Genomic DNA, 25,898 nt, shown 5'->3' on the forward strand with positions numbered 1-25,898 from the left:
GTAATAAAATATAAGACGTCACGAAAGGTCATGTTTCAAAAACTTTCCCTCGGGTACAGATCTAAAATATGGAAACATAACAGCAAAGGTTGAGAGGAGACCGATGACTTCAAGTCTTTGAGTTTGTACAGTTTTCAAGTGGAGATATCTCATCTGAAATTCATCAACAGTAATCCATTTCAGGAATTACCTCTGCCCGTCACGTCCCATGGAGTAATAACATGCAAGGGAGCTAACAAATGAATCTACATTTGAAAGTCTAATTATTGTGCGCCAGTCGATCTATTTCTCTTAATATCCTTCTTTGTGTCATTAACGGGTCAGTTTAAGGAAACCCGATTCAATCGTCAGAGGCTGATGGCCACAGGAAACTCCTAGAAATGTTGGGGACCTGGGTGTTGAAATCATCTAAGATGTAAGACTCATCTTTTTAAAGAACGGTCAGATCTGCAAAAAGGGCAGTGCAAGGATTATCACTGAAATATTGGTAAGCGGAAAGTTTTTCATGGGAAAGGGTTTTGAGACAATAGGGGGTGTTCTTCTACTGTTCCCATCAATGAGGACAAGGTAAAAAAACAATGAGTGAAATGCCTGGTACCATCACAAAAGTTCCCATTGTGTAGCCCCCATTACAATGAACCTGTCCCTAACAGCAGACAAAACTAAAGCTGCCCAGTTTGAAGGCTTAGTAACCATAATATTAGTTCCATGTCACAAAGTTTACAGCCTTTCTTCACATTAAACAACCCACCTTAATATTGTAAAATCAAAGCCAGAATACAAATAAAGATGTCAGGATGCATTAACTGATTCAAAAAACGAAAAACTCAAGTGCAATGAAACATATTGTTCATGGTGCCGTTATTAACAAGAAAGTGTTTAACAATGGTAAACCATTTCAGCTTTTTCCAAATCACATTGACTGAAGAAGTTACACTTTCACCGTTTCTCCGTAATGATATCACAAGTAAATCAAAAACTGTCAAAGATAACCCGCCTTTTCAGAAGGTTGTGATTCGGAGAGACTTAGCAACATCATGGACCAAGGCTCGACAACAACACTACAAATGCTGCAACTTGTCTCGCAGAAAATAAAGCTGAGAATTACAATGAAATCCAATCCAAGAGACTTTTGAAGGTACACCGCCAGCACAGTTGATTGCACGACCCCCTTTAAATCATTACACAGAGAAGAACAGTGAAGTTCAAGAACCTGGTTCTCTTGCATTTAAAATGGGTCACAGACTACCGAGCTGACTGGCAATTAGCTCGCGACTCTGGTCCACACCGCTTAAAGACTTCACTTGGAAATCTTCAAACGCATTAGTAATATGCTGACCTGGAATCGGGCGCGGGTTCAGTCGCGTCATAATGAGAAGGTATTGATTCATTTAGCAGATAAATTACAGGTAGTTTGTATGAGTAAGAGGGGGCCCATTGGAATGTTGATGAGAGTCATTTACGAAGGGCTAATAGGCCAGGAAGCTCGCTCTAGAGGATGGGGGACAAGAAAATTGTCTGGCAGTCTCTCAATATGAATATGACTGATGGCACTAGGTAATAAAAGATTATCGTTAATGAGTACAACATTTTTGTTCTAAGGAAATCATACAATCCCCCCCCCCCCCTCTCAAACAGGAAAAACTAGGTTGATGTATTATCTGGACATAGACTTTTAATGACATGGAATGACATGGAAGGGAGCCAGAAACACTAGTACTAACGTTTTAATTTTGTTTTTTTACTCTTTGATCCGGTACAGTGAACTTTGGTCGCATGCCTCAACCGAGAACAAAATGACCTGTATTTGTCACAAGTCAATTTGATATTTCTTGTCACCTCAGTGAAACCACCTGCCAAAACACGATGGCGTTGTCTGATTTATTAATATTAATCTGCTCCGAAAACTATATTGTCACATTCATTTAGCATGTTTCTCTACGGTTATTTGCCCATCATCTTATGCACCTAAAAGGAGACACAAGTTTGCGCTACATGTTGTTATGCACCAGACTTCACTACTGGTGCACAGCTTGTGTGCCTTTCCAGAAGAGTTAGGTTCAAAATCTGGAATTCACAATATATGTACGTAGCCATGGTGACATCGCAAGAGCCAAGTCCATCTTGAACGCTTGGAATATCAATACAGACATTGGGCGAACATGATCTAACACATCCAAGTACATATCTGTGAATCCACTAGCTTTAATCAGGCCTATGACCTTTATGTGTCCTCCCTACACGTTGTAACCAAGGCTACCCAGACACATGTTGAGAATGGGCAACAAGCAATTATCCTGATAAAATCAATGCTGTGTCACTCCAGCCTGGCTCTAACAGGCTCACCTGTAGCCTTCTAGTGCAAAAAAGAAGAGCCGAGTGTGCCTGGTGAATGGGAAGGGAGGAAAAGAAAAAACAATGCCTGGGAACAGTTTAAACATACCTCAGCAAAGAGCTGCAGCAGCAGCCGGGTACCTATGGGCGCTTCGGTAGATTATTATCTAGAAATGCTCCTTTGGATATCATGCACAGGAGCTTAATAGCTACGAGGCATTTTGAGCAACACTCATTAAAAAAGCATCTCGCTCCAACCAGAATATCGGCTGAAACTATTTTACTTTGTCGCCTTTTTCCTTAACTTAATACATAGCTTGGTACCTACAGCAAGCAAGAACTCTTTTTGTGAGTCGAGTAGGGCGCCCTCGTATAGAGGTCAAACAAATATTAGTCCATCCTATGCATTATGCGTATATAGATATATTTCCATTGTTTTAACAATGGAGTACAGCTAAGATAGTGAGCTGACATTAATGTTAAATGTTCTCTGACTGTAAAACCTGTGTGATTGTAAAACCTCTATGAATGTAACGTATCTGTGATTGTAAAACCTGTGGTTGAAAAGTTCTGCGATTGTAAAAAAAAGAATTAAAATAAATTTTAACGCCACAAAAAGGAAAGTCTTCGGTTTTTAGTTCCTTTTTTCAAAAGTTTACAGAAGATTTTTTTCTCTGGCAGTTCATTTCCGGCACAATAAGAACAATAGTATAAAACAATGGAGGCTCTTCGCAATAACTCGTCGAAGACACTTAAAGGTCTCTACATGCGAGTGAGTCATTTATTTTTCCATGGGGTGAGAAGTGTGTAAAGAGGGACATTCATTATGAAAGTACACTGATGTTACCATGGCAACCTAATGTCAAGTTAGTTGTACTCAATTGAAAGAAGCACTACTCGTAATTGGAATGTCAAATTCAACTTCAATTCTAATGACTGCTTGCTATTCCTTCCTCTTCCTTCCACTTCAAGAATGAAACTCTTTCCCAATACACACTTGACATTTAAGCCACATTTTGGGTGTTTGTTTCAAGCATGCATTTAACACATGTCCTTCAGACGGTAATGGGTTACCCAAAACTATAGAGCAATATACCTCATTGACACAGATTATAAATCATCACAATCCATAAATTTCAACTCAAGTTCTTATTTTTGGTGTGTGTGAAAGAATTTTTTTTATAAGTAGAGCAAAAAGCAAATAAAAACCCCTAAAACCAACTAGGGCTGATTACCATGCGGAATTCCAGTTATTTCTATTTGCCCATATGAAACCTTCAAGAAGTGACTCCCAAGAGAGGCGTTATTCCACAACAGGTGCAACTCCACATTTGGTTAATGATGACTTATTGAACGCAATCACAAACTGGCCCTGTTCGGGCAGACACCCATCATCATCAAATCATAGACAAATGAAAACCATTGTTCAGTGGAACTGAATGAAAGATGTTGGGAACAAACAACAAAAAACACCCCCTCAAAACCCCAAATGATATGTTTGATGACGCCACGGCTTGATTCTTCTAACAACAATGGCCCCTAGATTACACTTCCATTCCAATTCATATAAAAACCAGAATGAATGATGACAGTTCGACATTCTCCCCTCTGGAATGAAAGCTCTTTTTATGTAAAATATTAGTTTAAAAAAAAAGGATAAAATGTTTGGACCCCAGGCTAAAGACTTCTTGTCCCAAAAATTGAGCCTGACAGTTTTTGTTGCGAACTCAGGCTGATCACCACTCGGTTATGTTTAGAGATGATAAGTAGACATGACTCTTGAGTGACGGAGTGCAACATGACTGGCCAGACAATGTGCCTCCCTCTACAAAATGCCCTGATATGATTTATGGCAATTTCAGCAGAAGACTGCCAGATCAGGAAGCTTATCATCCATGGGCATTTGTCAGGGGTGACAATTATGTTCTGAAGAAAGGTCCAAAGGAGAAGGCTTAACTATCTGATCAACAGACCAGGGACTATCCTCACCCCCCAGAAATCTTGAAGACTGTTTAATTTGAATGAGGTACAGAGTGTATAAAACAACTGTAGCGGGACTCTCCCGGTGGATACACCCATACTTCACAGCCCATGAATTAACCCAAGTGACCCATGGCAGTTGCCTCCACGGGTGATCCTTCCTGCTGCAGTTCTGCCCTTTGAAAGCTTTACAATTCCCTCCTAGGTCAGCTGTGCTGTATATAAAGAGGAAAATTGCGAATCCCCACCAAGAAAAAAGTTCTAAACATACTTTATAGCAAATTATATTTTGGACACCACACCACCACATAGTTTACTCGGTATGAGTTTTAAGGGAACAATTAAACACGATGATGTAATTGAGTCAAACCCATATTCCTCTCTACCCTACTTATGAACGCTTTCCAAAAATGGTAACATGTCAGGCGGAATAACTGGTCAGGATGTTTAGTACAGTTACTGCCTTCCATTCAATTAAGCCCAGCTTAATAAGATAATTTCCTCCCCAAAGCTTTCAACATTTTACCGGTGCAACTGTAACTATGTTTTCATGTCTAAATCAGAACAAACAGTTTGACAGTTTCTAAGGGAAAGTATTTTTCACAGGGTGACAAGAATCATGTACTCAAAAGTTTTTTTTTGCAGTTGAAGAAGCTTCACAGTACAAGAAGGTATCTGCCAAAGGAAGTCTTTTAATCTGTGTGAGGGCTGCAGGGCAATACAGCTTGTATTTCATAAAGTAAATTCATTTCATAATAACAATTTGAAAGCATGAGACCATAACACAATTCACTTCAAACGGCGTATTGTGGCAGAGCGATCAAGGGCACCCGACTCTGGTGATTCTGTTCATCAGAGTGTGGGTTCAAGTCCTAGTCTTGAAACCCAAGTTCTTTAGCAAGACACTTAACTGTTACTGCTTTTAATGAACAGTAGTTAGCCACCCCCTAAATGTCTTGGACTGTCCCTTTAAAAGGCTTGCCTTCAGCTGCCACAAGACAAGCAACAATTACTTGAGAAGAAAACAATTCCCAAATGCTCCAGATAAGAAACTTGTTTATAATAAAGCAGAGTTATCCTGTGTTTATAATGTGGTTGTTGTGATAACCTTGCAGAGAAGCACTGTGCCATTCACATTTTTACGCCTTTAAAGTGGCAGTTTGGGTGTTTAGCAACTACTTGGCAAACAATCTTCCACCAATGAAAAATTTGATTCAACTTATTTCAACCTCATATGTAAGACTGATGGCTTGGTTCTCTGTGCACATTGGCAGAGGAGGTCGAATTTTGAAATCCTTGTATTTCACTTGGGGAGGGGCATGGGAGCTTCAAACAAGGTGCTTTAAGAAATATCTTATACAGGATTTGAGGCATTGCATGGTGAGGTATCAATATATATTTGGTTTGCGGTAACACCATGTGTGTGTCTACTTGCCAGGTAGAGTTTGTTCTTAGAGAACTGTCTTGCTTAATTCTACTACCGTGAAGAAGTATCTTCTTGATGTGCTGCTAAGAAGTCCAGCGAAAGTTATCTCTATCTGTAAATTTTGTTTAACTTGTTGGTTTTTTCTTTGACAGCATTTTGTCATTCAAACACCATAGGATCTTTCCTTTAAGGAGGGGGGGGGGGGTCACTTTAGAGAGCTAAGAGAAGGCCACTTGCCCAACTGATAAAGATCATCAACTGAGTCAGCAATAAATGACTTAAGAATGTGAAACAGTCTGGTTCCAAGCAGCAGACTTCAGGCATGTTCATCAATTACCTGCTCAGACACAACAACTTTTTTAACGCTCCTGTCTGGTTATTACTGGGGTCTTAAGCCAGCCCACCACTCATCAGCAACATGTGCAAATGATCTTCTACTGCTATCTCCGCCCACCTTAATTATTCAATTGTCAAAGGTTGTCCCAGTTATTTTTTTAGGTAGAGGCTTTCAGATGAATCAGCTTGCATTTATTGGGGATAATAACTCTCTCTCGAGGATTGGTGATTACGCACAAAGCAACTAGGGCCCTGGATTTAAATGGCTCGGGACATGAACAACTTTGAATTGAACAACTCTTGATAAGTAACTCACTTCTCGGCCATCCACTCAGTACACTTGCCAAAATTAATGTTTGAAAAATGTAAAACTATTGTAGGATTTAAGTTAAAAGTATCAAAGTTTTTCTTAGAGAACACATTTATACATCCAGGGGTGAATTTCACAAAGAGTTGGGACTAGTCTTATCTCGAGTTAGGACGAGTTACTAGTCCTAACTTTGGACTAGCTGTACGCTTTTGATATCTCTTAGTACTAGTCCTAAGTTAGGACTTATCCTAACTCTTTGTGAAATCGACCCCAGATCTCCTAGTCCCCGAAAATGAACTAAATAAACAGAAACATCCATTTGTACACCTTTAAGTCTAATCAAAACACTTTCAGTTTCTGTACCCTTTATTATTTTGATCACAAAGGGAACGATTTTGTTATTCCTTCATTAACATATCAATTGAGTTGTCTTTTCCAATGACATCACTTGAGGTGAAGTCTTTTGTTCTTCATTATGCATTTGGAATACATGCTTTCCAAAACCCTAAAGTATGTAAGAACCATGGTCATGCTTTATTAGACCATGACAGAATTCCAGTGTCAATAGAAACATTTAGTGGACCATTACTTTTAGTCAAATATCACCAAACTGGAACAAAACTTTGGTACCGCTTGACTAAGAGAGTTTACCGAACGTATTAAGCACTATGTAACAGATAGATAAAGGTCAATGATTTTTTTAACAATTATCAACCGAACCGTGTAAAACATCTTCTTCTTTCAGAAACTTGTTTAACACATTGGGCAATGAAAACTGCCAAGCTTGAAATACAACTCCACAGGTTATCAGTTGCAAAGATAAACCCAATTAAAGTCATGACTAAAGTCGTTCATACAGGTCGAATTCGGTGAACTAAAACTGACAATGTTGCCTCCACCAGTACAACAAAAAATAAAGAAAGCAGCGCGTGAACCGTCTAAAAACTGTCTTCATAATCAATATGCTAACAAGATATCCGGTATTTACCTAGTGCTGCTCAGTATAAAAATCTTATCCTTTTGAACTTTTTCTTGGGTATAAATCAAAATTTGATGAATTACACTGTCTGGAAAGTCACTATTTGGGGGATAAAAAGGATTGTTATTTGCAGAGATAACCAGCTTGACAACCTTTGTGTATTGCAGAGAAGGATTGTTGTGCAAGTTTCCCTGTATCCAAAACACATCCGAACCAATCATGCATTCATAATAAACTCCATAGCCCTGCTCTCTTTTAAATTACAAACATTCACAACTTCAAATCACTTTTAAGTATTTTACAAGTGAATAGCTCTTTGTTTGATTCGGCCGGGCCCTTTCAATTCAGAAATAGACTTCTCTTCAACAAAAATAAAAGAAAGGAAAAAAAAACCCAAGCACTTCATAGCAATGAATCATTATCCTTGAAAATTCCAAAGTAAACTTTTTATTATACAACTCAAACAATGGCTCAATGAGGTGCCTCTCCATCAGTGTTTAATATCAAAATGAAGCCAACCATGTCAGTGTAGACCTTTTGTTTACACCGATAAAAGCGACTGAGCATGCCCACTGAACCTCGATTCTTCAAAGCATTCCCTTTTTAGGGTACTGCAATGTTCAATTTCAAACCTAACATTTTCTATAGGCCTACATTCTAGTTGGTCCTATCATTCAATAGAGTATTTGCTTTATCTTGATTGGGTTTCTGAGGTTTTCAATTCACTCTTTGAATTACTCTGAAGAATCTAATGTATGCCCTCATCAACAAAATTTTACGAGTCTGATGGTGGCAAGTGTAAATGTCCCTCAATATTATTAGTAACACACATAAGATTTAGAGGCCGGGAAAACAAACACGTCTCATTTACAGCCCGCATAATCTCTCGTTCAACTACACCACGCTGGCTGAAGCACAACTGACCCGACCCACACACGCAAACACAAACCGTGTTCCTCCACGGACAACCGCTGGCGTAACCATCCAGAGCACATTTCCAATCCGCTGCCAGCTTGGCTTAGCGTTGAAAAGGCGCGAGCGGTTAAGACTCCTGGTTATGAATCACCGTAGCGATTGTCATAACCCTGTAATCTGGTGTATTATAGCCCTATCACCCCGTGGCAGATGCTGCTCACTGTAACAACCCAACTACTCACTCCTTCAACAACTCCCAGCCCCCCACCTACAATCTCAGCTCACACAAACTAGATACTTTGTAGCAAATATAGGATCAGCCCATGAGGCCCCCCCCCCCCCCCCCTTCTGACAACCAAGGCAAGCTAGACCAATGATTACTGGAATATAACGGCTAGGAGCTATTAGTTTAAGGCACCTCCATCCCTCAACCCTAGAAAAGGGGTAGATCACTATACAGTAACAACTCCTACTATAAAACGCCATGTGAAATCAAAGGGAGATAATCCATAATCTCAGTAGCTGGAGATACAATCCAAACCAACCTGTCCTAGAAAACAACATTTCAAAACACATCATCTTGTAGATACATACAATTCTAAGATGATGTTGTTGTTTTGAATTTTTTTTGCATATTAGCTGCGGACAATGCACAAAATACATGCTACATGCAAAATTGTGTGTATGGCTGATGGACGTTAGATAATGTCGGGTTCCAGATGACAAACCATTTTCAGTTTTAAATTAACTGCCATTTATCATTGGTTGATTTGTATGTGTGCAATACTTCACTTTCATGAATCTATACAACAAAATAGCCAAAAAAATTAACACAAATTTTAAAAATTCATCCTTAATGAGATTACCATGTCCTAGTTCAAAATTGATTTCCAAGCAAAAATCTCTGTTCTCGTAACAAGTCAAACATAATGATTTTTCAAACTGTTTATTTTCAAATTCCATTTCTCTTCTTTTCAGATTAACACCATTTCCTGATGATCCCCACTTAAATGTTTTAAATGACAATGCCCTGATTACCCAGACAATGTTCTAATTACTCAAAAATGTGCTCTAAAATTAAATTTTTCTAAATTTAGGTTTCTGACAAACCCAATTGATTATAAACCTCATTGACATAACTCTCGGATAAATTGGCCTGAAACAATATTTTAAAAACACACGCTATTGATTGTTCTTCCAGTGTTTTTGTCATGTCGATTTCAGCAAAAACAAAACAAAACAAAAGACACCGAGATTGCACAACCTTGAAGGAAACAACATGCAAAGCCGATTATTAATACCAATTAATGAAATCATTGTAATTAATCTACGCTTGACCCACTTGCCTTGGTTGACCTAATTCATTTAGAACATTAATATATGGCAGACCGATACAGTAACACGCCGGAACGACACGTTTGAGTTCCTGTTATATTTGTGAAGACATGACAGACGCAATTAATAAAACTCATCGTTTTATTATTGAATAGCTTTGCCTCTAAATATTTTAAGCATCACCTTAAAAAAAATACAGAGAAAAAAAAAACCTCCCACGCAGGCGTCACCTGCAGGCAATGACAGGGACCACACATACTAAACAAGCACAAATATTGTTTTCCAATATGGCAATAATTATAGCCATAGCTGAAACAAAATAAAGTCCAGCCGGTCTTATAATTTGTCACTGCTGTGGAATTAAGTTTCGAGTTAAACAAATGCTACCATCAGTTAATGTTAATGCTTCCCACAAAAAAATATAATGATTAAGTTCACCTGATCTCTTGTACTCAAATTTTGTTTCTCTCCAATTCTGCAATCCTCATTTTTTTGTTTTTCCATTTATCCTACAAATCTTAACATTATCAAACATGAATACAATCCAAATGCCAGTTGATGAATACACAAATTCAACTAACAACTTTAAAAACTGCCATCAGAAGTTCACAACAACAACAAAACCACAATTCATCATCTCTGCAATCCTGCGTCTTAATTTGCATCCCTCAAAGAAGGGCTTGTTTCGCTCTTCATTATTTTTTTCATTTTTTCCCCCTTTTTTTTGAATAATTAACAGCGGGACCCCCGTGGACCCTCTCAGATGAAAGTAAGCCATGTCTAATTAATCAAGCTCCAGAGTGATTAATGTATGATTTTAAGAGCAGATGGCATCAACGTCTTGTTTGCTAACCAAGAGCCTGCGTTTGACGTCCAAGGAATCTGCCCGAGCACCTTAGGGGGTATAGCGGGGAGAGAGACACAGAATGAGAGAGCTAGAGAGAGAGAGGGGCGGCACACAGCGGCTTGATGCTCTAACAAGAGTCAGCTTCGTTAATCAAACTGTCGCCCATGGCTCGGGAAACAATAGAAAGAAAACAAAAGGAACTCAAAGAAACGTTATAGCAACTACTTTGTATATTAGGGGGGATTCACAGATTTTTTTTTTTATTACAAATTTTCCTTAAATTGCAGGAAGTGCAATCGGGGTATACTTGTCATGAGGTGGATCGTTTGTGAATAACCAAACAAAATTCACATTTTAATTCAAGGAAATGTTATGAATATTTTGCTGCAGACTTTTTGCGAGGGAATTTGCCTCAAACTAAAAAAAGGAAACTAAAGAAAATTTGTCGCAAAGTGGACTTTACTGTTTTATCAGGGAGGAGATTAGATAAATATTACAATTCAGAAAAGTAGCTTGCAGGTTTGAATTTGTCTTATTCTTGACCCAGAAACAGGAGGTTTACAGAGTCTGTGCACAGCTAAAAATAGGTTCGGGCAATTTCTTTCTCTGTTTGTTGACTGTTTCTCTTTTGTCGTAGAAATTTTGAAAGCCCCAGAAGACTTTAAGAAAAATCTTGAGAAATCACACACCCATTTTATTTGGCATGAGATTATAGAGCCGCGACAAATCCCTTTATTGGAGGTTAAGAGTTCCTTCAACAAAAACAGAACCCACCAGATAAGTTATTTAACAACAAATTTGCTTAAAATTCTCAGACAGCAATGATAAAATAGTAGCCTTTTCTGCTATGTAAAATTATACATCAAATCAAATACCTTTTGGCTCACTATACAAAAACACTGAGTACAAAATCATTTGTCGACAAACAAACTAAAATTTGGGAATCGACCAAATTTTCAGAACAAACCTCTGGGATGTTTTCTTAATTCATTAGATCAAGTAAATGTCAAGCTTTTTAGCTCTCTAAGTTGGCTTCACATCCCACTCTTTTATGGATTTTATTTTAGAAGATTAAAAAAACACCATTCAGAGTGTCTACAAAAACAACTTTTTAATGGGTATGAAGAAGGTGTTTATTATCCTCCTGTTTAACTGTTTTTCACTGACGACCTTCTTTAAAATCTATCCTACATCGCTTAAAATGGAGGGGAAAACTTTAATAAGATGAGGACTTCAAGTGACTGGCGTTGGCTTCTTCGGTTTTTCACTGAAATTGTTTTGGCCCTGACAACATCGCTTGATTACACAGCAGATGCGGTCACGCTTGGTTAGGTTTTGTTTCGACCCAAGAGTAGGAGACACAAACGACATCTGCTGAGCAATGATGTCACGGGGTCAAGGTTTATCACTGGTTAAATGAACAAATTAATTCCAGGGGACTACGCAGTTCCTCGGCTTGACTACTTCATAAGAACTTCTCTTTATTTAACTTGGTCGGTTGACCTCCCCCCCCCCCCTTCCTCAAACACAAATGCAAAAGAAAACAAAAAGGTGTGTGTTTAACCATGGCATTTTGACAGTAAAGGAACTTGGAAAAGGGGACTTTTTGGGTTTTTTGTTGGTGTGAGTTCTATCAATAGAATTTCATCGCAAAAAAATTTGTTGATAAGTTTAATTATTATAATATTAATGATAATTTAAAAAAATGGGGGAATTAGTTAGGGAAAGAAAGTAAAATAAATAATAATCTAATGTCTAGTGTGACCACATCATCTGAAAAAAAAGATCGCTACGCGGTTGAAGCCTTACGAATAACTCAACAACCATTTCAACCAGGAAAAGCCACAAAAGCCAACACTGAAAATCCCAGAATATTCCACAAAACTGTCTGACAGCAACGATCTGATTTCAGCATTATCAGCCACTTACTGGTCGCATCAGAATTCATAAACTCTGCCCTTAACAAGAACCACTCCGGAAAATATTTCCATCTTAAGAAGTTTGTGTTATGGAGTAATTCAGAAATGTATAATGGAAATCCCTTATTTGGACAACAAAATGGAACAATTTTTGTTCTTATGAATAATGATATTAACCCTTGGATTATATCACAGATGAAACGTAAATAATTGTAAACTGTTCTTACCCTGAAATCGTTTGATAATTTGAATAAAATGGAACTAACATACCAAGAAAAGCAAAAAGCGGGGGAGGGGGTGGGGGAGAGAGTGACAGTACACACAAAAATGATGAGAATCTTGCATAGTTCAATACATAAAAGAGAAGGGGGAAAAAAACTCATCTTTGAAATGACAAAAAATCCTGACAAGATTTGCTATCAAATCACACATGGGGATGAACTGGAGACATACTTTTTAATTTTCACCCGTTCTTTCTTCCTTTAGAGTGTGGGGGGTAGGGGACAGAGTACAGCTTTGTGCCTGCTGGAGTACGTTTACAAGCCGAGGTAATTTAGCTCACATCGCTCAAGGCGGACCGAAATAGGAGCTTTGGCATCTGGACTAGTGAAGCACTCGTTTGCTATTTCCTAATTAGGCTACTCAGCACCTGCCTTCTCCAAAGTATGTCCGAATAATTAATTTTTGAGAAAACAGTTGCGGCTGGATTTAACTTCTGTTGTCAAGGTAACGGATGACTGCATTGGATTAGGCAGTTTGTCTTCGTGCAGGGATTTCAACTTGGGTTATGGATTTAAAAAGACGTGAACCAAATTTTTAGTGTTCAATAAATAATTATCGCTGCATACTTTGCTAGATGAAATTTATTCCTTAATTATCAAACACTAATTAGATGGGTATTATAAGAAAAACATAACTGGGGCGGAGGAAGAAAAATCTAGCTTGGGTTCAAAATATCTCATTAATTGAAAGGCAGTCTTGTTTGTGACCAACTCAGATCTAAATACTTATATCAAATACCTTAATGTTGATTCATTTGAGTACTACGGCTAAGAAAAATGTGCAGAAAGAAAAACGTAGATTCAAGAGCTCTCCATCAAATTGCGTCCTAATTCCAAAACACCGATTTTTAAAACAGCCAGTCTGAGGCGTGTATTATTTGATTCAGTCCATTTCCACGGATAAAAAAGAAAAGGATAGTATTTTCTAAACTTTACCGTTGGGGTGAATTAAGAAGGCAAAAGGAAAAAAATCTTTTCTATTTATTATAAACTTCCTCTTGGAAAAGACTTTAATTTCTGATTTCAATAAAGGCCACCCCTGCAGTCGTAAAAGCAATTTGCACTAGCCTAACGGTAATCAGGGGAGAATAATTCTTCATCTCTTCTCTTGATTACAAAAAGCTTTGTTTAGTCACAGTTGCTCTTTTTTCTTTTTCCAGGAGAAGAAGAGCTGGAGGTAGTTGGGGTTAGGGGAGGGACGAGGGGGTAACGACTGAGAGTAGAGGAGTAGATAAGGAGCGTACAAACATACCCTCCCACATCGCCAATTTACCGTTAAAAATTGGCCTGCGAAAATGCCATTACGTTGCATGAAATCCTCATTGCGTATCGTCACTGTTGGATCCCCAATTAGACCAAGATATGAGTTTTGTAATCGGAGGCCGCTAGGCACATCCCGTTCTGCCCACTAAAAATGAGCACTGGGAATGCAGATGCAACTCTGAGGTGCGTCACTGACCATTATCCAATGGTAATCGGATCCTCCAGGGTAGCCAAGTGCGGCTATGGGATAACTGACAGTGTGAAGAAGCAACAAATAAGACACGCCGAAGACATACATTTTTTAAAGGTTTTATGTATCATTTGTATAGATTATCACCTCTCATATTACATGGCTGGTAGCACCATTTGCTTTTACTCTAATTCTAGAGTAAATATTCCGGCATTTTTGTGTTATTAATTTTTTTCTTTTTTTCTTTTTCTGTCTCCCCAGCCAGTTTCAAGTATTTTCCATCAGACTTGAAAGCGGAGTATTAAATTATATTGGGTTTCTTAGTCCCATTTGCTCCGTGCGCATTTTCGGCTAATTGGATATGCAAAACGTGCATCTAACCCAAGCATCAGACGTTTTCCTTATCGGGGGTTTTTAGTTGCAAGAGAAATTTTCCTTTGATCCAGTGCAGCGGGGAGTCGTTCCTTAATGAATGATGACGCACATGTGGTCACGTCCCAGTGAAAAACACCATCAGTGCTAATTGCCCTACCCCTGTAATGCCTGCATAATTACTGTACAGTGCACAAGGCAATGGGGACTCCTTTTGTGTATATAGCATAATGGATTTCTATTCACTCGCCCCGCCGTGCGAGTCATTTCCATTAATGAGTTTTCTGACACAAAACCAGGCATGAACAAAGGCCCAGCGAAATCAGAGAGGCAGTCCGAGGCAGAAGAACAAAGGCACAGCGTACAATCTGTGCACAGGGCACAGTGCCACTTCAGTCAGGCCTTACAACGTTATACACACGAACAGGAACAAATCACGACCCACTGTTCTCCATTCTTATTCAACGGCCTGAGATTGCTCTCTCTCCCTCTCTCCATAGATTCAACCCCCCTTCAAAAAGAATGAGTCCTCACAAATTACTTTTTCCCCCTTTTCCTTCTTCTTCTTCTTCTTCTTCTTCTTCCCCTTAGCCTCCCTACCCACTGATCATCTTTGCCTTGGTCAAGATGCAAAATTAATAAATCACACCTGGCAAGAGGGATGAGCTTTGGGGCATTCATCAAGCAACGATAATTGGATTCTAGATTTATCAACCAACATATCGAAATTCATCTCAGGCTGGCCTCGTCCAAGGCCACACTAATGTAACGGTGCTTGCACTAATTAATGCCACAAGATTGCTCGATGACGCATCTCCACCAAACGGAATGAACACACACACACACACACAAAAATTACATTTTTTCTAGGTCAACCAGTTTGTTTTGGCAAATATATCCTTCTTAATAGAAATTGGTGGACTATCCCGCGATACGGAAACAAAAAATACATCCAGCCCCTGGAATCCAATCTATTACTTAATACCAGCACAATCCACAATTCCAACGGACCGTTCCAATTTACCCCCGGTATTATTTAGCAGACGGCCGTATGCACATTCAACTGCACGTAAATCTGTGCTACTACAACAACCGCACAGGGATATACCCTCTGCTCATGCATGCATTGACAGTGCATCACGTCCATGTAAATGTGAACTGAGCCTGGGACTTTGCTTCAATACAAACAAGATACTTTAACAAGGATTAGTCCAATAAATCATTTCAATACGCCTCTCTTCATATCCACTTTGAAATCGTATCATAATAAAATGAATTCCTCCACACTTCCAAAAAGCCAATCTCACATGCAAAACATGTCTGTCAGTTCCAAATAGTTCCCCAACACAAAAGCACAGCACGCACCTTTACAATACACAACTTTTAAAAAAAGCTCTTCTAAATCCAGGGGACACTATTGAATTAGCCAAGCTGTATACCCTCCCCCTGCAACAAGGACGGCCTTGTGTTTGTGTGTTTTTGTTATGGAAGTTGACCAGACATTGTAGAAAATCACAGTCAATGGCAACTGTATATTACCCATCAACCCTGACTGTCAACAGTTCAGCTATATGAGGGTCCGAGGCCAGACACGGCAGTCTAGCCGTTTATGCAGCTGGTGGAGATAGCTCCTTGCTCTAACCAAGGAAAGCATTAGTGCACTCATACTACGAATATGCAGAACATGTGACAACAGCGCTATTACAGAATTTATACATACGTAGGTAGGAGTCATTGATTAACACAAACATGGCAAACCAATGACAATGACACTGACAATGACAACTATTGCCAGGCAAGACTGTTCATTAACAATCAGAATCTATCCCCCAACACTCTTGACTGTACACAGCCACCCTGATCAATTATCCATACATCCCGATCAGAAAGATGGTATAGTTGCAAAGAGATCAGACAGCCCATGGTTACATCACTGGATTGCAGATTTATACCTCACCCAAATCCAACTCCCAATACCATTACTTATCCTTCCCCCTCTTTGTCTAAAGGCGCCCCCTTCTCTCCGGACTCAGTTCAAGTCTCTCTCTCTCTCTCTCTGAGCAAACAATGGAATAATTTATTTTAGAAGAGTACATTTATCCGTAACCTCTGAAAACCATAAGTCAACCTTCCTTACCCTTGCAGATTTGTATGTACTGCCCAAAAGATAACATTCTAAACAGGAGGGGTTTGGGATTAATAAGTTATCCTTTTAACTAACAACCACTAAAAGCAGATCAAGTGAAAACATTTCTGGGTGTAACAAATGCATTTGTACTTTCAAATATTGACATTTAGCTGTAGTGTGTGAATCACTCCAACTGTTTGTTTAGCTTTAGCGTAATTTGAATTTCATTTTTATGCAAATCTTGTGGGGGCAAAAAAAGGGCTGGGAGGTCATCTTACCCTAGCCACTCCCCCTCTAACATTGCAAAAAGAGAATCTTCTATTAGCTTCCACAGTAAATCTCATGTCGACAAGCTTCAGTCAGTGCCGTTACTAATATTTCCCACGGAAATTCAGTTGCACAAATTGCACAATGTTTGCGTGTCTGTGATATCCATTTTAAAGAGTCCATCATTAACAGTTTGCCAAACCATTATTCACACTCCAAGGACGAGTCCTTCTCAATAAACAACAAGACGAAAACATGAAAAAAATAATAATAATACAGTTTCCTCATCTGAATTAAGACTTGTGTTTGTTATCTGATTCACTTTTCTTAACGTCAGTTTGTTTATGAGGTTGGGGGTTTGTTTTGAGAAATGGTATGAGAAAAAAAGAAAAAGAAAAAAAAAACAGTTTAAGACACTGAACACTAGTATTAGTAATTGTCAAAGACCAGTATTCTCACTTTGTGTATATCAATGTATGCAGTAACTAACTTGTGAAATTTTGGGCTATGGGAAAAAAACCACCCTTTTCACACGAAGTGTGCTTTCAGATACTTGATTTCGAGACCTCAAATTCTAAATCTGAGGTCTCTAAATCAAATTCGTGGAAAATTACTTTTTTCTCAAAAACTATGTCACGTCTCTCAATGCCGTTTCCCACAATGTTTTATACTATCAACCTCTCCCCATTACTTGTTATCAAGTAAGATTTTAAGCTATTAATTAATGTGAGTAATTACCAATTAGTGTCCAGTGTCTGTAAGTAATAATCTTGTGAACTGTATCCCAATGGTGAGTATTCCAAGGTGAATTATAATTTGACAAAATTAAAATAAAAACTGATCTAAAATCAGGGCTCTCCCCAGGTTTTTTTTGTCAAAACTGTGGGACATTTTGGACCAAAATTTTTGAGGTTGGCCGAAGCACTCTAAATTGAAACAAGGTCTTTGGAATGTTTTCTACTTGATGCTCATTTTAGTTTTAAAAACCTATTTCGCAATCAAGAACATTCTATGTGGTTCTTTCTCTAAATTGTAGCTGGTAACCAAAACTGAAACATTTACTTTCTTGAAAACACTTCCGATTTAAATTATGTACTCTTCCAAACAACCGTTTTGATCATTCTTTAAATTATGAGCTAATGTAAAACATGAGTCCTGAACACATTATGTCTGATCGGACCCCAAAATACTTTATTTTTATTTTTATTCTTAACATAAATAGATCCGTCCTAGTGACATCTGGAACCAGCTACAATCCAAAATCGTCATGTTTGAATTCCCTTTTTGAGGTTACCAGACATTTCCTGTCTGAAATGTTTGTACATTCAGTACGTCCATTCTTCATACCAACCCATAGATTGTCAGAAAACCCACATTTGCTTGCCACTAAAAAGGTCTAATGATACGAATCAAGAGACCATGTCTATCCATATAAAGCTTCACAATTCGTCTACACTTATTTAAGAAGGTATGATACCCTCCAGTAATATAGCACTTAGAGATTTCTAATTTTTCTAATTTTTTTTACATCGCACCAAAGAAGTTTATCTCGTCAGTCAAAGTGCCGCTCATTTACTCCCATCAGATAGTGAGTGGGTGCCAGAGCTGGCTCAGCAGGGAGGTGGCCCACCGACGACTCCTCCTCAACAAGCCCGAACAAGAAGCCCGTCAGCATTCTTCAAGTAAAATCCTGTTTCTCTTATTTCTTGTGGTCCGTGAAGGCCCTGTCCCCTTGTCCCTCTCTATTATCCTCTCATGATTCGATCAAAATTACTCGCCACCCCTGCTGGGTTTTCAACCCAAAGCCTCTTTAATGTACTCTCTTCATTTCAAAAAATCTTCCCCCTCTGGTTAAGTTTCTAATTTTTTGTTCTTTCCGTACTTCCTCGGGAGTTTCCAAGACTTCTTCTCTGATTTTTTTTCTTCTCTTCTTTTTGTGTATGTGCTGGATTGCCGTAGGCTTGTATAAGGTATGTCCCAAACATGGGTTTGACTAGTTTTGTAACTCAGCGGGGTAGGCCAATCGGCCGGTACAACAATTACCACACAGCTGGACTGAGTCTCTTACAAAACTCGATTACACAAACACAGCCCTTCAAAAAAAATATAAATATATATATATATTTTTTTTTTTTTCATAAATTGTTTGTTTTTCCCTGTAAAATATTTCTAGCTTCCTGATGAAGTTTCAATCACTTAGTAAAGTCCTTATGAATTTCCACAATATTATTCTCACATTATTGTCACGATCCTTTCTCTCCCTTCGGATGTATAAATACTACATTTATGAAGACAAATGTTTATGGAAGAAGTAACAGAGCTCCAAACTTAATACTCATCTGTATGTATTTATACATGATCGCTTATTTCTGGAAATTAAACTGGCCACAATAACAACACCATACGTAACTAGTCCCTACACACCTTACGAGACGGGAGATTTGGGGAAGGAATTTGCATTCTGGAATACATCCAAGTCTATAAACTTAGTGGAAATAATATCTCACATAGAACTACTAGCACCAAGATCAATAAATAACACTGAAAAGTGTAATGCGACTGACCGTGGAATTGCTCATCCCTATCACCAAACATCCTCAATTTATTTGCTAATGTTTTGTAATATTCCATACACACAAAAACACAATGTTTAAGGGATAGAGACATTTAAAAAAAGTCTTTCGACCTACTCTATATAAAGATATATTATTTACAGAGTAAATCTATATTTGAAAGTATTTAGTTGAGTTTGTGCATAATCACATTTGTCACGAACTAACAGCAGGTTTAGAAATCTTCTAACAAGCGTTCACCCCTCTTGTTTATCCGCTCACACTGTTCTTTCCATTAGTTATTGGAAACCAAATGTTTACCTCAGAATCACTCACTCAAACAGGCCTTACTTGAATTATAACTTGTACTGCAACAATGCTACAAGACCAACATGTGACCAGTGGTGAATTTCATAAAGAGTTAAGACTAGTCTTAACTCGAGTTTAGGACAATAACTTGTCGTATTAGGACTAGCCTTATTAGTTTTGAATATGTCCGGGCACAAGTCCTAAGTTAAGACTTAGTCCTAAGTTAGGACTTAGTCCTAAGTTCTTTTTGAAACCGACCCCAGTATCAGTCTGTTAGGAACTACTTTCCCCCAAACACACACAGGGAAATGGCACCCTCTGAAAGGGTAAAACCACATGCTTTTAAACTCAATCTCAATAGCAGAACACTGAACACCATCATCTACAAAGAAAAGACCCAACAAACGATGGTGGAATTTAAGACAATACTAGACAGTGTATAATTGTAAGCAGAGTCCCAGCGGGATTTCCACAGCAATTGAAGAAAAACTGTGGGAAAATTTACACCCTGTAGCCCCCAAATATAAGAAACAAAAAGGGGACCCCAAGCCGGGTGGAACACCAGGCCTAAAGGTAAGGTCAATGACATCATGTTTGAATCATGGACCACAGGGCTAGTAGCCCTCGTCTAACTTTTAGTTTTGTTTTGTTAAAACCTCCTGTTTATTTGTTAAGGTATTGAATCTCTAAACTCAAAACTCTAAAAAAGGACAAAAAGCTTCACAAATGGTGCAATACAAACTCGGGAAGAAACAACGTTTTGAGAGTTATTAAGAATCATAGTTCACTTTCATGGAGGGAGTACACTGATTTTATCTAGGTGTACAGTCCCTACTTGATTGCATGGTTCTTCCCCCATTTGGGCTTTTCCCTTCCCATAACAGATGGGTTTTTATTAGCACTAACTGTGCTTCCTGGAGGTGTACAACGTGTAGAGACAAAAACACACTCATCGACTGCACTTGCAACTTTTATCATTTTCTTTGCTCCCCATGACAAATGAAATTAAAGCCTATATATGTTTCACAAACTTCATGCAGGCTTTGTTTACTCAACATCATATCTGTCCAACGGACAAAATGTTAAACTTTGTTCCCTATTAAGATTCGCAGCTCGAGAGGTTTTGTTTTATGAAACTATCTAAACTTTGTCCCCAATTAGCGCAGACAGGATGCAGAAAGCCAAAGACTCACAAAGGGTCATGGAAATGAATGGATGGGAAGTAAAGAACGTAGTAGTATTTGATGGGTTTATGACACAACTTTATCCAGCCTTTAATTACCCCCCTCCCCAACCCCCAAAACAAAAAATGGCCTGTAAAAGTGGTTCAGTCTTTTATACAGAACACAAAATAGACATTCACATGCTCTCACAAATTCCATGTACTCATCAAATATGAAGTGATTTCCCACTAACACCTTCCACATCTCAGAGCAGCAACAAGACCTTTTGTTATTTCACAGAAAATGAAACTCGCACTTGTGTGGAGATTGCATTTGTACAGAGTGAATCGCAAAAGGTATTGCTTGTAATTTGTACCAGTTGTATGATGAATAGAAACCTGATTTTTGTCAACCCGAAAAATGATTTACTTTTTATGAAGTACAGTATGACAGCAATCAGCGCATTAGGCAAAAGTGATCAATTCAAATCCATTCATTTGCACCTCAGACATCCGAATGTCACTTGCATATTTGTTCCCCGCTGTTTATAATCAAAATTAAATAATCAGAATCAACAACGAGTTGAAACCAAGGAAGGGCCCAATATACTAAGCAAATAGACTACAGTGGCAAGCATAAATCATTGCTGAAGAGGAAAACTCAAGTAAAGAAAGAGTCTCTAAGTAATCGACTCCATGCCAATTAAGCATTCACAACTTCTCATCGTCATTAACAATTCTGCTCACGGCCTTTTTTTTTCCTCGCCTTCTTCTTCTAGAGCACTCCAACCTCACTGAATATTCATGAGGTACCTGCCCCATTTGTCTCTACATTTGAGTGATTTACGTAAAGCTTTACCCCATCTGTCAGTTATTCTAAAGTGAGTCGCTACTGTCTCCCTTAACCCCCCCCCCCCTTCATGCATCCGCCCATTGGTCGAGTCGCTCTCCTAGTCCCGACCCAAGGAAATCTCATGCACGATTTGTACTCCGATAAGCCCTTAAGCTTTCTTCAAGTTCAGCATGATCACTACTAGACACTGTCCTACTTGTTTCGTACTATAGAGTAACACAACATGGAGCATGAGCGGAGGAGGAGTAGGGTCGGGGTAAGGGCCCGATACAAGAGTCAGCAATGACCCAAGGGTATGGTTGGTACTACTACTGATACTGCAGTCCTCTTTACAATGTTACTGTCTTTCCCACCCAGTGTGTTTATGATTCACCATGGGAAAAGGTCTCGCTGTGGGTTGGAGGATAAACTTAATGGGGTCACAGAGGGAATTATTCTCGATATGGAAGATGCTAACCATTCCATGTCAGGTATATTTTTATTTACTTATTTATTTTTATCTATATATTTATTTATTTATTTATTTATTTATTTTTATTTATTTATTTATTTATTTATTTATTTATTCATTCATTTATTTTGTATAATATTGTAGAGAGAAAAAAAATCACAAATTTTACACATACTCAGTCAAAGTTTCAAACTACAGCTGTTCCAGAAAGAAAAAAAACACTCAAACCATTTAGCTGCTAAACAAAAGCTTTGCCAAGTACCAGTGAAGTTTTGGGTTGGTTACTAGTGAAGTTTTGGGTTGGTTACAACTTGTGTTGCCATACATCTCTGAAAGATTTGAAACTACATTTGGCCATTTTTCTCCAACCTGGTCCGATAATGGAATTGAGGTGGAACTCTTTTTCAAAACTTAAACACAGAGCTGATCTTTCCAAGCACCTCCACCAGTAACTTTCCTTCCATGCCGATCGCTCAATGAAATAACCCCCATCTCTATTAATAAGTCTGGAATGTGCCGTAATTGCATTTGTACAACTGTTCCATTCAATTGGCATTACCGAGTATTAACGGATGGACAGCAAGAATGTCTCACAGTAATTCCATCCAATGCAAAAGAGAAACAGCTAAGATTATTACAAGAATGCGGCTCTCGCATCATTAATATCCCAATGATTTATTTCCGAGAATTTCAGTTAGAGCGTAAACAGGTCATTAGGAATTGCTAGCTGGGACAAAAACTAATAGGACACCAAACGATGCCAGACTCTCATACAAGGCATTCTTGGTTGATGAAAGCCTTACATCTTGGAGGCGAGAGACCGGCATCTTTTTGTTATTCTCTGAAGTTAGTTATTAGCTCTATGAAATCTGGCCCTGGTATTAGTTTAACATGATAGTGTCAACAATTATTGTAGAGGACAATCAGATAAGGTAAAACACCAGTTGTAGAAGGCGATCATGATCACTACTCATCACATGCAAGTTTCCTTCGACCTAAATCCTCCTGACCGATTTACAAAGAATCCTTCCTCACTCCTATAGCAAAATCCAGTGACAATTTCCCTTGTCTAGCAGAGCAAAATGCTACACAAACTGTATCAGTTGCTACTCAAATTTCATCATTTGCAACTCGAAGTTAGCATTCAGTGTGCATCCAAAATGTTTTGTTAAAATATGTTGCTATGCAAAATTGCTAGACGAAATCGTTCCCTGAAATCTTAACCCCCTAAGATACAGCACCCAAACAGGAGGACTCTGTGTCACAAGCCTTATACCAAACACCAAATTTCTATTTTGAAATCATGTGATGTTCTGTTTTTCGTAACAGGGAAACAATAGCACCAAGTCTCTTTTATCAAAATCATTTTGATTGTTGTTTGTGTTGTTTTGGCAGTAAGAATTGCAATCAAAAATAGTCACCAGGCGCGCTATATTCCTTTTCAGAACCCCACTCTCCCGACTATATTAATTTGTAAATTGTCTCTTTTAGAAGTAATTCACTGCTCGTCTGAGGGGAAACTGGCAATTAAAAGGAAATTGCAGGAAATTGGAGATGGCCTAATGATAAACACTCTCAGTCTAAGAGCCCAAATGCTTATCTTGTGGGACACCTTCAGTAATTGCAGAAATTTTATAATTGATATGTCATCTGAAATTCAAATTCTGATTACAGCCAGACTGGATTTCTCAAAAAACCCAAAATGTCTCTGTTAGTTTCTCCCCAAAAAACAAAACCAAGTGAATAGTTTATTTTGAATGTACAAATAATCAGTTATCTGGAAACTAAATATTTGTGATACACACTATCTGATCATCCTTGTCGCGTGTTGTTCTGGTTTGAAAAAGATCAGGTGGACAAACTCAACATAATAATACATTGTTGGGAAAGTTTCAAATGCTAGGTGCTGTTCTGTCAAACATTCACCCACTTTGTACTAATAATGACGACCATGAAATAAAACTTTTCAAAGTTGTTTCTAAGCGTTAGACAGATTCAACATTCACCTCTAAACCGACCACGCTCACTCCACAAGTTCAAAAAGTTGAATAAGCTCACAGATGAAAATTTCATAGCGAACAGATAAAATATCTACCGAGACAAACACAGGAAGACAATTTGAAGTTTACTTACTGTCTTATCACAGATCGGCCACAAATGCACGCAGGGAATCGTTGTGTGTCTCTGTTACTATCACTGTTCGTAAAATGAACCTGCACAAAATGAAAAACAAAAAAACCCAAAACATCATTCTATTGCTCATTTAAAAAAGTTCATCAGTTTTTCACTCTCCGACACTTGATCAGCTACATCAATTGTTATAATCAGCAGTCACCAAAAGCTGGGGGAAAAAATTCAAATCTGCAAAAGAATATAGTTTCTGATTTCAAGAATTATACTTTTTGGCATTAATGAGGAACACTGTTAGAGAGGTATTGAGACCACTCATCATCCCTTCTACATTAGCAGGCCTGGTACTTCACGGAGGCAACGAAGGAGATCGCCTCCATGCCCCCTTGTCATTGACTTGATGCCCATGCAATACTCCAGTAGTAATTTACAATTTTCTCATAGGGTGCCCTTTACCAGGCAGAAAATGCCTCGATGCCCTTGCCCTTTCAACTACGAAACATACAGGCCTGCATTAGATCATTCTCATCTGGAACTCAATTCCGAAGAAAAAAACCCCAGGAGAAACCAACACGAGAACCATGGTTCCGTCTCCACCAGATAACACCGCATTCCTCTGACACCATTTTAAAACAAGTATACGAACATGCTTCAAGCGTCTGCAAAACTTAAAAAGGCTTACCCACAAATTAACAGCACACTACAAAACAATGAACAATCATCATTCATCAGCACCAACAAACTTCCTAGCTGTAAATCATTGGGTAATCATGGTTAGGAGAAGTGTTTCCAATCCAAGCAAGGAGCAAATTCCACTAATTGGGGAAGTACAGGTCAAACCTACCCAAACACAACATACAGGGGGGGGGGGAGCAGGTAATAAAGCCACTAATTTAAGCACCTCTGATGAGAGTAGATAGCCATGCATAAATTCTGTCAATAATTAGCGGTCAATCATTAAACCGGGGACCATTATTTTGCACAAAGGCGCAAGTTCAACAACGCTGCCGTGATATGTCCCACTGCAAGAACTGAGAGAGAGAGAGAGAGAAAACAACAACCGAAAAACTACGAGGGTTCCAAAGGTGCTGTTGCATGATTGTGTAATTTAAGAGCTCAGTTGGGCTTTCGATAAGGAACAATTAAGTAGGCAGAGATAACTGGATAATGAAACCACAGGGTTTGTTCAAACACAGAGGCACCGTTATGAAGGTTGTTGTTTTAAGGGGCGGCTTAAAGCACAGCTTTAATTTGACACGTCTACTGGATAAACAGTTCATTTGCAGAACTGAATCAAATGAAAGAATTTATATGAATAAGTTCATTTTTGAAACAGAGAGTTAATGAATTCTCACCCTCTTGATTTGCCCCAAGCTGAGTAAGCTTGGACAACGACACGTGCTGAAACTTTTCTCGACTCAACTGGAGAAAACTTAGTGAGTATCCTCCAAAGTTAACTCTGAAATATATCTCAAAGAGCCACTGTTTAATTCAACTTGAAACTATTTGTCATGAAATCTGTTGTCAATAAAAGGCTAAAGGTTGAAAACTACAAAAGG

General features: G+C 38.5%; 1 protein-coding gene across 8 annotated transcripts in view; it reads right to left on the minus strand.

Annotated features, from left to right (window-relative positions):
- LOC139935453 (zinc finger homeobox protein 3-like) overlaps window positions 1-25,898 on the minus strand; it is a 151,328-nt gene that overhangs the window by 14,658 nt on the left and 110,772 nt on the right. For all 8 annotated transcript variants that reach the window (XM_071930065.1, XM_071930067.1, XM_071930066.1 and 5 more), the window contains one exon: window positions 24,343-24,422. The gene's annotated coding sequence lies outside the window, so the exon portion shown is untranslated. The remainder of the gene's footprint in view (window positions 1-24,342; window positions 24,423-25,898) is intronic.

Source organism: Asterias amurensis, chromosome 3 (assembly GCF_032118995.1).
Source record: "Asterias amurensis chromosome 3, ASM3211899v1".
Lineage (NCBI taxonomy): Eukaryota > Metazoa > Echinodermata > Asteroidea > Forcipulatida > Asteriidae > Asterias > Asterias amurensis.